The sequence below is a fragment of the Otolemur garnettii genome, unplaced genomic scaffold (genome assembly GCF_000181295.1).
Source record: "Otolemur garnettii isolate 467f Iridium unplaced genomic scaffold, OtoGar3 scaffold00091, whole genome shotgun sequence".
Lineage (NCBI taxonomy): Eukaryota > Metazoa > Chordata > Mammalia > Primates > Galagidae > Otolemur > Otolemur garnettii.
In genome coordinates, this window is record NW_003852486.1 from 73,733 (window position 1) to 88,848 (window position 15,116).

Consider the following 15,116-nt stretch of genomic DNA (forward strand, 5'->3'; position numbering starts at 1 on the left):
AGAACAGTGCAACTCCAAACCCAACAGAATAAAAGAAATAACCAAAGTTAGAGCATAATTAAATAAAATTGAAAACAAAAGAATCATTTGGAAGATCAACAAAACAAAAAGTTGGTTCTTTGAAAAGATTAATAAAAGTGAAAACTCTTGCCAAGACTAACCAAAAAAAGAAAGGTAAGACCTCTAATAACTTCAATCAAAAATGATAAAGGGGAAATAACAACAGATACCATAGAAATATAAAAGATCCTCAATGATTATTATAAAAAACTTTATGCCCAGAAATATGAAAATGTATAGGAAATAGACCATTACCTGAAAGCATGCCATGTTCCTAAACTCATCCAGAAAGAATTAGAAATTTTGAATAGATCTGTATCAAGCAGTGAAATAGCACCAGATATAAAAACCTGTATAAAATGTTTCTGAAAATAAAAGCCCTGGACCATTTCAGATGGTTTCACACCAAAATTCTACCAAACCTTCAAAGAGGAACTAGTACCTATATTGCATAATCTATTTCAGAACACTAGAGAAGGAAGGAATCCTCCCCAACTCATTCTATGTAGCAAATATCACCCTGATTCCAAAACCAGGAAAGAACCCAACAAAGAAGGAAAACTATAGACCTATATCATCAATGAATACTGATGCAAAAATATTCAATAAGATCTTAGCAACCAGAATACAGCAACACATTTAAAAAGTTATACATCATGATTAAGTGGGTTTTATCCCAGGGATGCAAGGTTTGTTCAACATATGTGAAGCCATAAATATAATTCACCACATAAATAAAATCAAAAACAAAACTCATATGATTCTCTCAATTGGTGCAGCAAAGGTTTTGACAATACCCAGCATCTTTTCTTGATAAGAAAACTTAATAGGCTTAGGTGGGATATTTCTTAAACTGGTAGAGGCCATCTACAACAAACCCACAGACAGTATAATATTAAATGGAGTAAAACTGAAAAATTTCCACTCAGATCTGGACTAGACAAGGATGTCTACCATTGCCACTGCTACTCAACATAGTGCTAGAAGTCCTAGCCATTGCAATCAGGCAAGTGAAGGGGATCAAGGATATTCAAATAGGGACAGAGGAGGTCAAACTCTCCTTCTTTGCAGATGACATGCTCGTATACCTGGAAAACCCCAGGGACTCAACTACACAGCTCTTAGAAGTGATCAAGAATCAAGAAGTGATCAAGCAGCATCTTGGGATACAAAATCAAAGCCCATAAATCAGTAGCTTTCATAATACGCCAATATTAGTCAAGCTGAGAATAAAATCAAAGACTCTATATCTTTTACAGTAGCTCCAAAGAAGATGAAATACCTGGGAATATTTCTAACAAAGGACATGAAAGATCTCTATAAAGAGAACTATGAAACCCTGAGAAAAGAAATAGCAGATGTTAACAAACGGAAGAACATACTATGCTTGTGGCTGAGAAGAATCAACATTGTTAAAATGTCCACACTACCTGAACTCTACAGATTTAATGCCATTCCCATCAAAACACCAATGTCATACTTTGAAGATCTTGAAAAACTAGTACTTCATTTCATATGGAACAAGAAAAAATCCTGAATAGCCAATACAAATCTTAGAAATGAAAACAAATCTGCAGGTATCACATTACCAGACTCCAAGTTATATTACAGGTCCACATCAAAACATCATGGTACTGGCAGAAAAACAGAGACATAGATCTATGGAATAGAATAGAGACTCTAGAGATGCATCCAGGCATGTATCATCATTTGATCTTTGATAAGCTTAACAAAAGCATTCACTGGGGAAAAGAATCCCTATTTAATGATTGGTGCTAGAAGAACTAGTTATCTCCATGTAGAAGACTGAAACTGGACCAACACCTCTCACCATAGATAAAAATTGATTCTCACTGGGTAAGAGATTTAAATTTAAGACATGAAGCAATAATAATTCTAGAAGAGAGTGTGGGGGAAGCACTTAAAAATATTGGCCTAGGAAGATTTTATAAAGAAGACTCCTTGGCAATTGCAACACCACCAAAAATAAATAAATAGGATTTGATGAAGCTAAAAATACTTCTGCACAGCTAAGGATACCACAACCAAAGCAAACAGACAGCTTTCAGAATGGGAAAAGATTTTTGCATGCTGTGAATCTGGCAAAGGTCTGATAACTAGAATCCACAGAGAACTCAAATTAATCAACAAGAAAGGAGAAAACAATTTATAAATGGGAAGAGACCTGAACAGAAACTTCTCTGAAGATGACAGATGAATGGTCAACAAACACATGAAAAAGTGCTCATTGTCCCTAATCATCAGAGAAATGCAAATCAAAACCACCCTGAGATATCACCTACCTCCAGTAAGATTTAACCCCATCACAAAGTCCCAAATCTGAGATGCTGGTGTAGAAATGGAGAGAAGGAAACACTTCTGTACTGCTGGTGGAATTGCAAACTAATGCAACCTTTATGGAAAGAAGTATGGAGAATTCTTAAAGAGCTAAAAGTTGAACTTTCATTTGTTCTTGTAGTTTCATTATTGGGTATCTACTTAGAAGAAAAAAAATTTTTTTTTCCACAAAGACATTGCACCAGAATCTTTGCTGTGCAGCTCAAATCATAATTGCCAAGTTGTGGAACCAACCCAAATGCCCACCAATATACGAGTAGATTAACAAACTGGCATATGTATATCATGGAATACTATTCAGCCATAAGAAAAGAGGGAGACTTTACATCTCTTATGTTTACCTGGATGGAGTTGAAACACATTCTTCTTAGTAAAGTATCTCAAGAATGGGAAAAAAAAAAAAAACAAATCCAGTGTACTCAATACTGACATGAAACCAATATACAAACAATTACATGCCCACACGAACAATAAAACACAAATGTACTCTAGCAAAGGGGGAGAGAGAGGAGAGAGAGAAGAGGAGGGAGGGGAATTGGCAGGATCTCACCTAATGTGCACAATGTGAAGGTGTTCACAACCTCATGCCCCTTGGTTAAAGGGCTCTTCTACAACTCTACTTTACCTTGGAAGTGAGAACAATGTAACCTAAAAATTTGTACACTCATATTAATTGGAAACTGAAGAAAATAAAAAAATAAAAATTTTAAAATTAAAATTGAAATTGACTCACATCAGTAGGTGGTGCTGTCAGATTACAAAAAAGCTGCAACAGTTTGTTGTGAATTAGCTTGCTAACGTTTAGGGATGGGATTTCCTGCTTAGCTCTGAATGGAGAGGCTTTGTTGGGGGGCTATGAGCCCAGGATAGAACTGAGATTCCAGGGGGTATTGCTGCAGAACTGAGGAGGGATGCCAGATGTTCTGGGACTGCCCACTGAATTCCAGTTGCTGATGGGGGCTCACAGGGTCTGCACAGGAGCAGGGACAGAAGCTCAGTGACCTAAATGCTACCTGAAGCCTGAGAGGTGATCTGGGGGACAGGGAGGAAGAAGCAGTGCACTTTGACCTGCACTGAAAGCTGTGAGACCAGCTTGGCAGTGGCTGCAAAGAGCAGAGGCTGTGCTGGAAGCACAGGAGATCTGACCGTAGGGCTTTAAGGGGCTGTGGGAAGCTATGCCCTGTAGGACTGACCTGTGTGACTACAATCACTGGTCTACTTACTATTTTCTCCATATTCCTCTTGCACCTCTCCTAGCTGGGGCAGGGTTGCTCCATCTCCATCAAGCCAGATCTCCCACAAAGCCCCCTCTTTACCCATTCCAGGCCCAGATCAACCCACACTCCTTGAGGGAAGTGCTTGGCAATGGATTTCTGCCTCTGGCTTGGAGAAGCCACTGGGCACCTCAGGAAGACCAGCACAGTGCCTGCATCAACAAGACCAGCCTGGTGCATCTGATAGTAGTTCTCCTCTAGCTCTCCTCTACTCTCAGTGTCCAGTAAGGCTGATCTGCACAGGGTTTAGGTCTGTCCCTGGACCACCCCAGAAGGGGGCTTTAGAGAATGTCCGCGGGCTCCAGGCAGCCTGGTCTGCACCGTGATTCCCTACATGGAGTCTACCTCTGAGTCTCTCGCCTCCCCTTCACCTGCTCTTCCCACTGCCTTCCCTTCCTGCTTCTCCTCTCTGCGGCTGGGGTCCTGCACAGTCACTTCGTGTTCTCACAGCTTTGTGTTCTCACAGCTTTGTCCCACTCAGAGTAGGGAGGTCTGAGTGGTGGTACCTACACGCCTTTCTCTCTGCTATTGTCAGGGGATGCTGCAAAGGAACTGCCTCTGCTGGCTCCTTTCTCAGGTCTATCAATTTTGTTATGCTAAGTAAAACAAGCCAGCCAAAAAAGACAAATGCTGTATGAGTCCACTTTCTGAGTTCCTGTACGCAAGTTTATAGAGACAGAAGCATAGCACGATGGGTGTCTGGGGATAAGTGGAGAGGGGAATGTGAACTTAATGTTTAATGAATACAGAGTTTCAGTTTTTCAAGATGAAATGAGTGCTGTACATGGATAATGGTGAGGGGTGCAATATGAAGGCACTTAATACTTGCTTTTGACTGAGGTGAATGGACAGAATCTACAACGTGTGTGCGCTTGTATGTGTCCTGTTGAAGATCACTTATCAATGAAATTTTTCCATGCCATTTACCTGTTGAAGACATTGAGCCAGACTTTCCTTTCATTCCTGCTTGCAGACAGACCATCTATCTTTCCTTTGGTTATTTCTTTCATAATACATCACCAAAGGCAGCTCAAAGCATTGGGCACACAGTGTAGACCTTCTGTGTCCCTGATGTCTCCCTTAGAGCCCAAGTGCACCAGGTGCAGAACATCCTTCTAGAGTCATCAGAGCAATTATTTCATCATTTCACTGCTATGCAACATGGATGCCCTCTTTCCAACTTCCATATCAGTTTCTTCTTCACCTGTAAACCTGCCACCAAATGCCATATACTTTAGGTATTTACTAATGTGGGAAAAACACTATGCTGACTCATACCTTGCTTTTCTTAAAAGGCTTCAGCCTGAAAGTAACACTTTGTGTTTACTTTCTTTGCTCTGACAAGTCACCTGGTGCTGTTTAACATCAAAGAGAAGAGGTGCATCTTCCAGGTGCCTCTGAAAGAGGAGAGCTGCATCATGATGAACAATAGTAATGACTCTCTAAAACGTTTCCTGAATAGGTGATGTTAATGGTTGTTTGTTTATGATTGTAACAAACCTTGCAGAAATGCATGGAATCTGGGTCAGTTCTCCGACTCTCTCCTATGCACCTCCCTGCCCATCTCTCTCTGCTATCTTCCTTCCTTCTACCATGCCATAGACACTTGTAACCCACAATACAGCCCAAGAACTAGAATACCATTAATAGTCTACACCTACCTCTGTGCACCTCTATATTATTTCACCCCTCACTTCCCCCAGTTGTTGCCATTACCTCAATTTGTGGTTAATGTTCTGTAACTTGTTACTTTTTTTTTTGGCCGGGGCTGGGTTTAAACCCACCACCTCCGGCATATGGGGCCGGCGCCCTACTTCTTTGAGCCACAGACACCCCACTTAAGTTACTTTTTAAACAGTTAAACTTTAACACATACACACATATCACACACATGCCTAAATGATATATTGTTTCCAATCTACAGACAATACTGCATTTTATATATTGTCTTTGGAGGTATACTTTTCCCCTGTGTGTTTATGCAACTACTCTACTTCTATCCTGTTCCTCATTCATTTTCCTCCTATTTTGTTTCATTATATGAATATAACACAACTTGCTTTGCTTCCTGTTTTTTTCTAATTAAGAACAATACTGTTATGAACGTTGCTGTATGTGTCTCTAGGTATGCCTGTGCTAAATTTTCTCTTTTTCTTTCTTTCTTTTTTTTTTGTAGAGACAGAGTCTCACTTTTTCGCCCTCAGTAGAGTGCAGCGGAGTCGCTCCAGCAACCTCCAACTCCTGGGCTTAGGCGATTCTTCTGCCTCAGCCTCCCAAGTAGCTGGGACTACAGCGCCCACCACAACGCCCAGCTATTTTTTGTTGCAGTTTGGCCGGGGCTGGGTTTGAACCCGCCACCCTCGGTATATGGGGCCAGCGCCCTACTCACTGAGCCACAGGCGCCTCCCAAATTTTCTCTTTTTCATGGATATATATTAGGTATGGATATATATTAAGTATGAAGTGTCTGATTTCCTTAAGTAATAAATTGACAGTTAACATCTCTGACATTTTACTCTGCCACTTTTTATTTTATTTTTATGGTAAAGGTACATTCTCATTCTTTCAAGTGCATTGTTTGGCTTGTGATTATCTCTCAATTTATTTTTTAGAGCAAATTTTATGAAACCGTGAATAAGTCATACATTCATGTTATTTTTGAATACATATCTTAGAAACAAGTCAGAGATCTCAAAATATGTATCAACAAAGGGTTTGGGAAGGATGTGGCTAATGAAGGCATGGTACATCAATGGTTTGATAAGTTACATTTTGGTCATTCTGGTAATTTTATTCTTGAAACTCAGTCATGTGGGTGACATTAAGACCAAGGTGGGTAAAGATGAGATGAAAGCTGTAGTGGAAGTGAATCCATCTCAACCTACATGTAAAATAGCAGCAAGGTTTGACATTAATATTGCAACTATATTGGACTATTTGAAACAAATCAGCAAGGTAAAGAAGCTAGATACATGGGCTCTGCATGGATTAAATGAATGTCAGCAGAGAAATGGTCTTAAACCTTGCCTTTCTTTGCTGTCATGACATAAAAGCAAATGATTTCTATACTGTATTATTACTTGTGATGAAAAATGGATTCTTTTTGACAATTAAAAGCATTCAGCAGGATGGGTGGCTAAAGATGAAGTATAGAAATACAGTCCAAAACTGAATACTCATCAAAGAAGCTAATGGTGTCTTTTTGATGGTCCAGCCCTGCTATTATCTATATAACGTCATGAAACCTGGCCAATTACTTGCAGCAGATGCCTACCAATTAGATGAAATGATCAAGATGTTTTATGATTAAGTAGTTGAGATTTATTAATAGAGACAGGTCAATCCTCAATCCTCTTGGAAACTCTCTGTAATCCACCATATTCACCAGACCTTGCACCAACTATCACTTCTTCCAGGCTTTGGACCACTTCTTGCAAGGAAAAATATTCAATTCTCAACAAGCTGTGGGAAACACCTTTTGTGCTTTATAACCATTTGCTCTCGAGGCTTTTTTGCTGCTGGCATAAACAAGCTACCAGTAAGATGGCAAAGCTATGTAGATAATTGATACACATACTTTGATTAAGAGTGCTGCTTCTTTTTTAGGATATAATAAGCTAAATTTTTGATTTGGAGTTGGGCATTTCATATTTAATGACCTAGTAATTAGAGTCAAATTGCAAAATCATTAGAGTTTATGAATATTTGAACTTACAGGAAAACATCGATTTATTTCCAAAAAATTACACTGATTTATATCCCACTAACAATGTGTTATTGATCTAATTGACTTATACCCTTTCAAATACTTAGTGTTATCAAACTTTTTTATCTTTGCCAGTTAAATTGTCTTGATTTGCATTTCCTCATTCCTAGTTAGGTGAACATCTCTTCACGTACTTATTCGTCATCTGTGACTTTTTCTGTGAAATATGTTCCTTTTAAAAATAGGTGCTATCTACTACTATTTATTTATTTTGTTTTTATATTTTCTATTCTGTGTAACATATTACCACAAACTTCAGGTTTATAACAACATATATTTATCATCTCACAGTTTCAGTGGTGAGAAGCCATGAACATCCTCTGTTCAGAGTCTCACCAGGCTGCACTGAGGTGTTGACTGGCTTGCATTTCTTTATGGGGATATTTTCTGCTTCTCATTCAAGATCATGTGGTTGTTGAGTACCTAGTAAAGGTCCTCTCGCAACATGGCCATTTTATTTCTTGAGAGAGGAAAAATCACTTGGTTTAGAAAGGGATTTTAGACCCTCTTTCAAATGGGCTGAGCATGGTGGTTCATGCCTATAATCCTAGCATTCTGGGAGGCTAAGGCAGATAGATCACCTGAACTTAGGAGTTTGAGACCAGTATGAGCAAGAGTGAGATCCCGTCTCCAATAAAAATAGAAAAGCGAACTGGGTGTTGTGTCCAGCTCTTATAATCCCAGCTACTTGGGAGGGCGAGGCAGGAGGATCTCTTGAGCCCAAGAGTTTGAGGTTGCTGTGAGCTATGATGATACCATAGCACTCTACCCAGGTGGCACAGTGAAACTCTTTCTTAAAAAAGCGGGGGAGGCTTTTAACTGACTTAGACTACCTATGATAGTCTCATTTATTATTAGCTCAAAATCAAGTGATTTGAGATCTTAATTACATCTGCAGAATCTCCTCATCTTTGGCTTATAACATAACCTAATCAAGGGGGTGATATCCCTTCCTGACCACAGGTCCCACTCACACTCAAGGAGAGTCAGTTAGACAGGCGTGAGGAACAGGGGAGCCATCCAAGAATTCTGCCTGCCACAGGTTTTATTGTTAGACAAAAATCATAGATACACCAAAAACTAAAACATGAAAGTACTCCTTCCTTCCCCTCTTTAGATGTCACAAATTTTGGAAACACTCTGAAGCATTAGGTGACCTATCATTGCCTCCAGGTAAACTATGTTTTTTATTATTATTATTATTATTATTATTATTGGGGATTCATTGAGGGTGCAAAGAACCAGGTTACACTGCTTGCATTTGTTAAGTAATGTCCCTCTTATGATTGTGTCCCACTTCAAAGAGGTGTGTCGCACACTGTGACCCGCTACCCCCCTCCCTTTTTCCCTTTCTCTGCTCCCACACTCCCCATTCTCTACCATGTACTAGCATCAATTGTCCTCATATCAGAATTGAGTACATGGGATTCTTGCCTCTCCATTCTTGTTATGTTTTACTAAGAAGCACCTATGCTTTACTAAGCTGAACATGGTGTTTCAGCTCCGTCCAGGTTAATACAAAAGATGTAAAGTCACTATCTTTTTTTGTGGTTGAATAGTATTCCATGGATCCATTCCTGGATTGGTGGGCTTGTTAATCCATTCCTGGATTGGTGGGCATTTAGGCTGTTTCCACAATTTGGAAATTGTTAATTGAGCAGAAATGAACAGTCTAGTGTAAATGTTCTTATGATATAATGATTTTTTCTTCTGGGTAGGTGCTCAGTAATGGGATTGCAGTATCAAATGGGAGGTCTAGTTTGAGTTCTTTGAGGATTCTCCATACTTCCTTCCAAAAAGGTTGTATTAGTAGTTTGCAGTCCCACCAGCAGTGTAAGTGTTCCCTTCTCTCCACATTCACGCCAGCATCTGCAGCTTTGAGATTTTGTGATGTGGGCCATTCACACTGGGGTTAGGTGGTCTCTCAGGGTGATTTTTATTTGTATTTCTCTGATGATTAGGGATGATGAGCATTTTTCATGTTTGTTAGCCATTTGTTTGTCTTCTTTAGAGAAGATTCTAGTCATATTTCTTGCCCAGTGATATAAAGGATTGTTGGCTCTTTTTATGTTGCTTAATTTGAATTCTCTGTAGATGCTAGTTATCAAGCTCTTGTCTGATTCATAATATGCAAATTTCTTTTCCATTTTGATCGTTGCCTATTTGCTTTGGTTGTTATCTCCTTAGCTCTACAGAAGATATTCAGTTTAATTAAGTACCATGTGTTTATTTTTGTTGTTGCAATTGCCATTGGAGGCTTCTCCATAAAGTCTTTCCCGAGGACAATACTTTCGAGTGTTTTCCCCACACTTTCTTCAAGGATGTTTATTGTTTCATGCCTTAGATTTAGATCTTTTATCCATTTCAAATCAATTTTAGTGAGAGAAGAAAGTGTGGATCCAGTTTCAGTCTTTTGCATGTGGCTGTCTAGTTCTCCCAGCACCATTTGTTGAATAGGGATTCTTCCCCCAGTGTATGTTTTTGTTTCGTTTATCAAAGATCAGGTGGCTATGAGAGGTTAGTTTTATCTCATGGTTTTTTATTTGGTTCCACATGTCTATGTCTCTGTTTTTATGCCAATACCATGCTGTTTTGATCACTATGACCTTGTAATACAGCCTAAAGTCTGGTAGGTTGATGCCTCTGGCTTTGTTTTTATTACTAAGAATTGCCTTAGCTATATGGTTTTTTTGTTGGTTCCATACAAAATGAAGAATTATTTTTTCCAAATCTGAAAGTATGATTTTGGTATTTTAATGGGGATTGGATTGAATCTGTAGATTGCTTTGGGAAGTATAGACACTTTAATAATGTTGATTCTTGTCAGCCATGAGCATGGTATGTTCTTCCATTTGTTAATATTTTCTGCTATTTCTTTTCTTAGGATTTTGTAATTTTCTTTATAGAGGTCTTTCACCTCTTTTGTTAGGTATATTCCTAGGTATTTCATTTTCTTTGAAGCTGCTGTGAAGGGAATTGTGTCCCTGATTAGCTTATCATCTTGGCTGTTATTGGCATATATAAAGGCTACAGATTTGTGGACACTGATTTTATATCCTGAGACATTACTATATTTTTTGATCACTTCCAGGAGTCTTGGGGTTGAGTCCTTGGGGTTCTCTAAGTATTAGATCATATTGTTGGCAAAGAGGGACAGTTTGACTTCGGCTGCCCCCATTTGATGCCCTTCATTACCTTCTCTTGCCTGATTGTATTGGCTAGAACTTCTAGCACTATGCTGAATAGTAGTAGTGATAGAGGAAATCTTGTCTTGTTCCAGTTCTGAGTGGAAAAGCTTTCAGTTTTACTCCATTCAGTACGATGTTAGCTGTGGGTTGGTCATAGATGGCTTCATCAGCTTAAGAAATGTGCCACCTATGCCTACAATCTTCAGAGTTCTAATTAGAAAAGGATGTTGAATTTTATTGAATTCTTTTTCTACATCTATTGAGAGGATCATATGGTCTTTGTTTTTGCTTCTGTTGATATGGTGAATTATGTTTATGGACTTGCATATGTTAAACCGTCTTGCATCCCTGGGATGAAACCTACTTGATTGTGATGTATGACTTTTTTAATGAGAAGTTATAATCTCTTGGCTAGGATTTTATTGAGAATGTTTACATCTCTATTCAATAATGAAATTGGTCTGAAGTTCTCCTTTTAGTTGGGTCCTTTCCTGGTTTTGCTTCATGTAACGTATTGGGGAAGATTCCTTCCTTCTCAACTTTTGGAATGATTTCTGTAGAATGGGTATAAGCTCTTCTTTGAAGGTTTGATAGATTTCTTGTGTGAAACCATCTGCACCAGGGCTTTTTTGTTGGGAGAAGTTTTTATTGTATCTTTGGTCTCAGTGCTTGAAATTGCTCTGTTTAGGGGATCTATTTCTTCTTGATTAAGTCTCCAGAGAGAGTGTGATTCCAAGTATTGATCCATTTCCTCCACATTATTAAATTTCTAGGTGTAGAGTTTCTTGTAGTACTCAGAGATAATCTCTTGTATCTCTGTGGCATCTGTTGTTATTACCCCTTTATCATTTCTGATTGAGGTTACTACAGACTTTAATTTCCTGTTTCAAGTGAGTCTCACCAAAAGTTTATCTATTTTATTTATTTTTATTTTTCAAAAACCAACTTTTTATTTTGTTAATTTTCTGAATGATTTTTTGTTTTCAATTTCATTAATCTCTGATTTGATTTTTATTATTTCTTGTCTTCTGCTGGGTTTAGGGTTAGATTGTTCTTCTTTTTCCAATCCCATAAGATGATTTGTGAGTATGTTGATGTGCTTACTTTCTGTTTTTTGAATGTAGGCATCTAGTACAATAAATTTTCCTCTCAGGACTGTTTTTGTTATATCCCACAGGTTTTGGCAACTTGTGTCTTCATTGTTGTTATGTTTGAGGAATTTAACGATTTCATCTTTTATCTCTTTTGAACCCAACTATCATTCAGCATAAGGTTGTTTGACTTCCATGCTTTTGTGTGGGGATGAACATTTTTGTTGGAGTTGAGTTCCACCTTTATATTCTTGTGGTCTGAGAAGAGACAGGGTATAATTTCTATTCCTTTAATTTTGCTAAGGTTTGATTTGTATCCTAGGATGTGATATATTTTGGAGTATGTGCCATAGGATGATGAGAAAAAAGTGTATTCTTTTGCTTTGGGATGGTATGTTCTGTATATGTCTCTTAACCCCATTTGTTCTAGGGTCACATTTAAGTCCTTTATATCTTTCTTTAGTTTTTGTTTAGAGGGTCTATCCAATTCTATCAGAGGGGTGTAAAGTCCCCGACTATTATTGTGTTATGGGATATCATGGTGCTCAGACTCCTCAAGGTCTGTTTCATAAATCTGGGAGCATTTAAGTTAGGTGTGCATAAATATTTAAAATTGAGATATCTTCTTGTTGTTTTGTTCCTTTTTACCAGTATGACATGTCCATCTTCATCTTTCTTAATTTTAGTTTTGAATCCTCTTATATCTGCTTTGAATCCTCTTATATATGAGAATAAGATTGCAACCCCTCCTTTCTTCTCATTTCCATTTGCTTGAAATACTGTTTTCCATTCCTTAACCCCAAGTCTAGGTGTGTCTCCTGGAGACACCATATGGATGGCTGTGTTTTTTATCCATTCAGCCAACCTATGCCTCTTCAGTGGGGAATTCATTCCATTGACATTTATTAAGAGTATTGAAAAGTGTGGTAGATTTTTATTCATCTTGTTATGAAAAAGTCTGTTGTGTACTTTTATCCTTTGTGCCATTGTGGAAGCTAAGTGTTGGTCTGTAGCTTCTAGGTGTTTACTTTGATGGTGATCCATTGCGATGTTCAGTTTTGAGAATAGGTCTGAGTATTTCCTGTAGTACTTGTCTTACTGTGGTGGATTTCCTCAGTGCTTGTATATCTGCAAAAGATTTGATTTATCCATCAATTTTGAAGTTTAGTTTAGTGAGATACAGAATTCTGGACTGAAAATTGTTTTTTTAAAAGATGTTGAAGTTGGATGACTATGCTCTTCTGTCTTAGAAAGTTTTATTTAGAAAGTCTGCTGTCATCCTAATGGCTCTGCCCTTGTAGTTCAGTTGGTGCTTATTTCCAGCTGCTTGCAGTATTTTCTCCTTCATCTGTACTTTGGACAGGTTCATTACAATGTGTCTTGGAGAAACTCTGTTAGAGTTGAGATAACCTGGGGTTCAATATCCACCTGAAGGAGTGTGTCAGGATCTTTAGTAAAACTTGGTAAGTTTTCATTTATGATAGTCTCCACCAGGGCATCTATTAAATTGGGACATTCTTCTTCCCCTTCAGGGATTCCTATTATTTGTATGTTTAAATGCTTCATGGAGTCTCATAGTTCTCTAATCACCTGTTCTGCTTTCTCTCTCTTCTTTTCTGCCTCTGTAACTACCTCAGGTAACTTGAACACTTTATACTCTAGCTCTAATGTTCTTTCTTCTCCCTGGTCTAATATATTTTTGATACTTTCTACTGCATTTTTACATTCCCTGATTGTCTCCTTCATTTCCTTAAGCACTGCTGTATCCTTTCTATATTCTATAAATCTTACTTCTGATTTTTGGTTCTGTCTTTTCATTTTCTCATCCATTCTCTTTATTGTCCTAATAATCCATATTTTAAATTCCCTTTCTGTCAATCCATTAATTCTTTATAGGAGGAATCTTCTGTAAAAGCTGCTTTGTGGTCCCTTAGAGGAGATACTCTATTTTGGTTTTTCATGATGCCTGAATTTTTCTGTTGGTTCTTTCTCATACGTGCTTATTTCGTGTTCATCTCCTTGTGCTCCCTTTTCCTTCTCACTTCCTCCTTTGCTTTAAATTACCTTCTCTTGGAGTTTAGGTGATAAAGAGGCCTCTTAGTATGAGGCCAAAAGGAGGAGAAGGGCAAAGAGTGAGCAGGGAGAAATAAGAGGAAAATAAAGAAAGAGGAAAAAAGAAGGAAAGAACCATGATTTTCTTTCCTTTTAAAAGAAAAGGAAAAGAAAGAGCAAGAATAAAAGGGAAAGGGGAATAACAGAAAAAACTCGAAGAACAAGAGATAGGAAGAGAGGATGAGAGTAATGGAAGAAATGTTATTGATCAGCATGGTGCTAAGGCCATGCCTATAACTCAAGTTTTTTGAGAGGCTGAACTGGGTGGGTTTCTCAAAATCAGGCACTCCTTACCAGCCTGAGTGCAGCCAGACTCTTCCTCTCCACCCCACCGGCCTCAAATCTGCTGCAAACAGCCCTCAAATCTGGCTGCTGATCACTGTTTGGGTGCACCCACTCTTCCAGGCTTTCCACTCATCACACAGCTTCCCACAAGAACCAAAAACTGCAAAAGGGCTTTGTCCCAACCAGGACTTCTAGGGCAGAGACTGTCATTCCCACTGGCTCATAAAAAACTTGCCTAGAATTTCAGGTCTCTGCCATTCCTGTTCCTGCACTGTGTCCAGCACCTCTCCACATTGCAGCGCACTCTGAGGTACAGCTCCAGGCAAGATCTCTGTGCCAGACACAGCTTGGATTTCTCCCATTTCTCAGTTATACTAGGAGAACTTGGCCAGATGTTCTTGCTCTTCCCCAGTCTGAAATATGAACTTGTTCACTTCTTTTATACGATTGTTTATGTTTTTTCATTTATCTTTTTCTTATATTCTTATGATCAATTAATAGAAATTATTTACATATTAGTTGCTATTAGCCCTTTGTTGTATATGTTGCAAATATGTCTTCTTACCATGTATCTTTTATTTTTTACTTTTTGATGGTATCTTTTGAGGAACAGACATTCCTAATGTGAAAGATTTTGCAATCTTTCCTTTTCTGATAGCATAGGGTTAAGAAATAAGGCAGGCATTGTGGTCTGTATAGTTGTGGTTATTTTCTGTACTCAGGACCTTTTGTTAGAAATAGCTGAGCTTTACTGCAAAGAATTCTAGTTGTCAGAGAGGTTCACTCCACGTTCCTCAGGATTTTGACAACCCAGGGAAACGAGGTTTGGTAAGACTGTTGGTAATGGATATGCCAAGAACATTTAAAGACGATTTGAAATCCTGTTAGAAATGTAAGGAAGTTGGCTCGGAGCCTGTGGCTCAAGTGGCTAAGGCACTAGCCACATAAACCCAAGGTGGCATGTTCGAATCCAGCCCAGGCT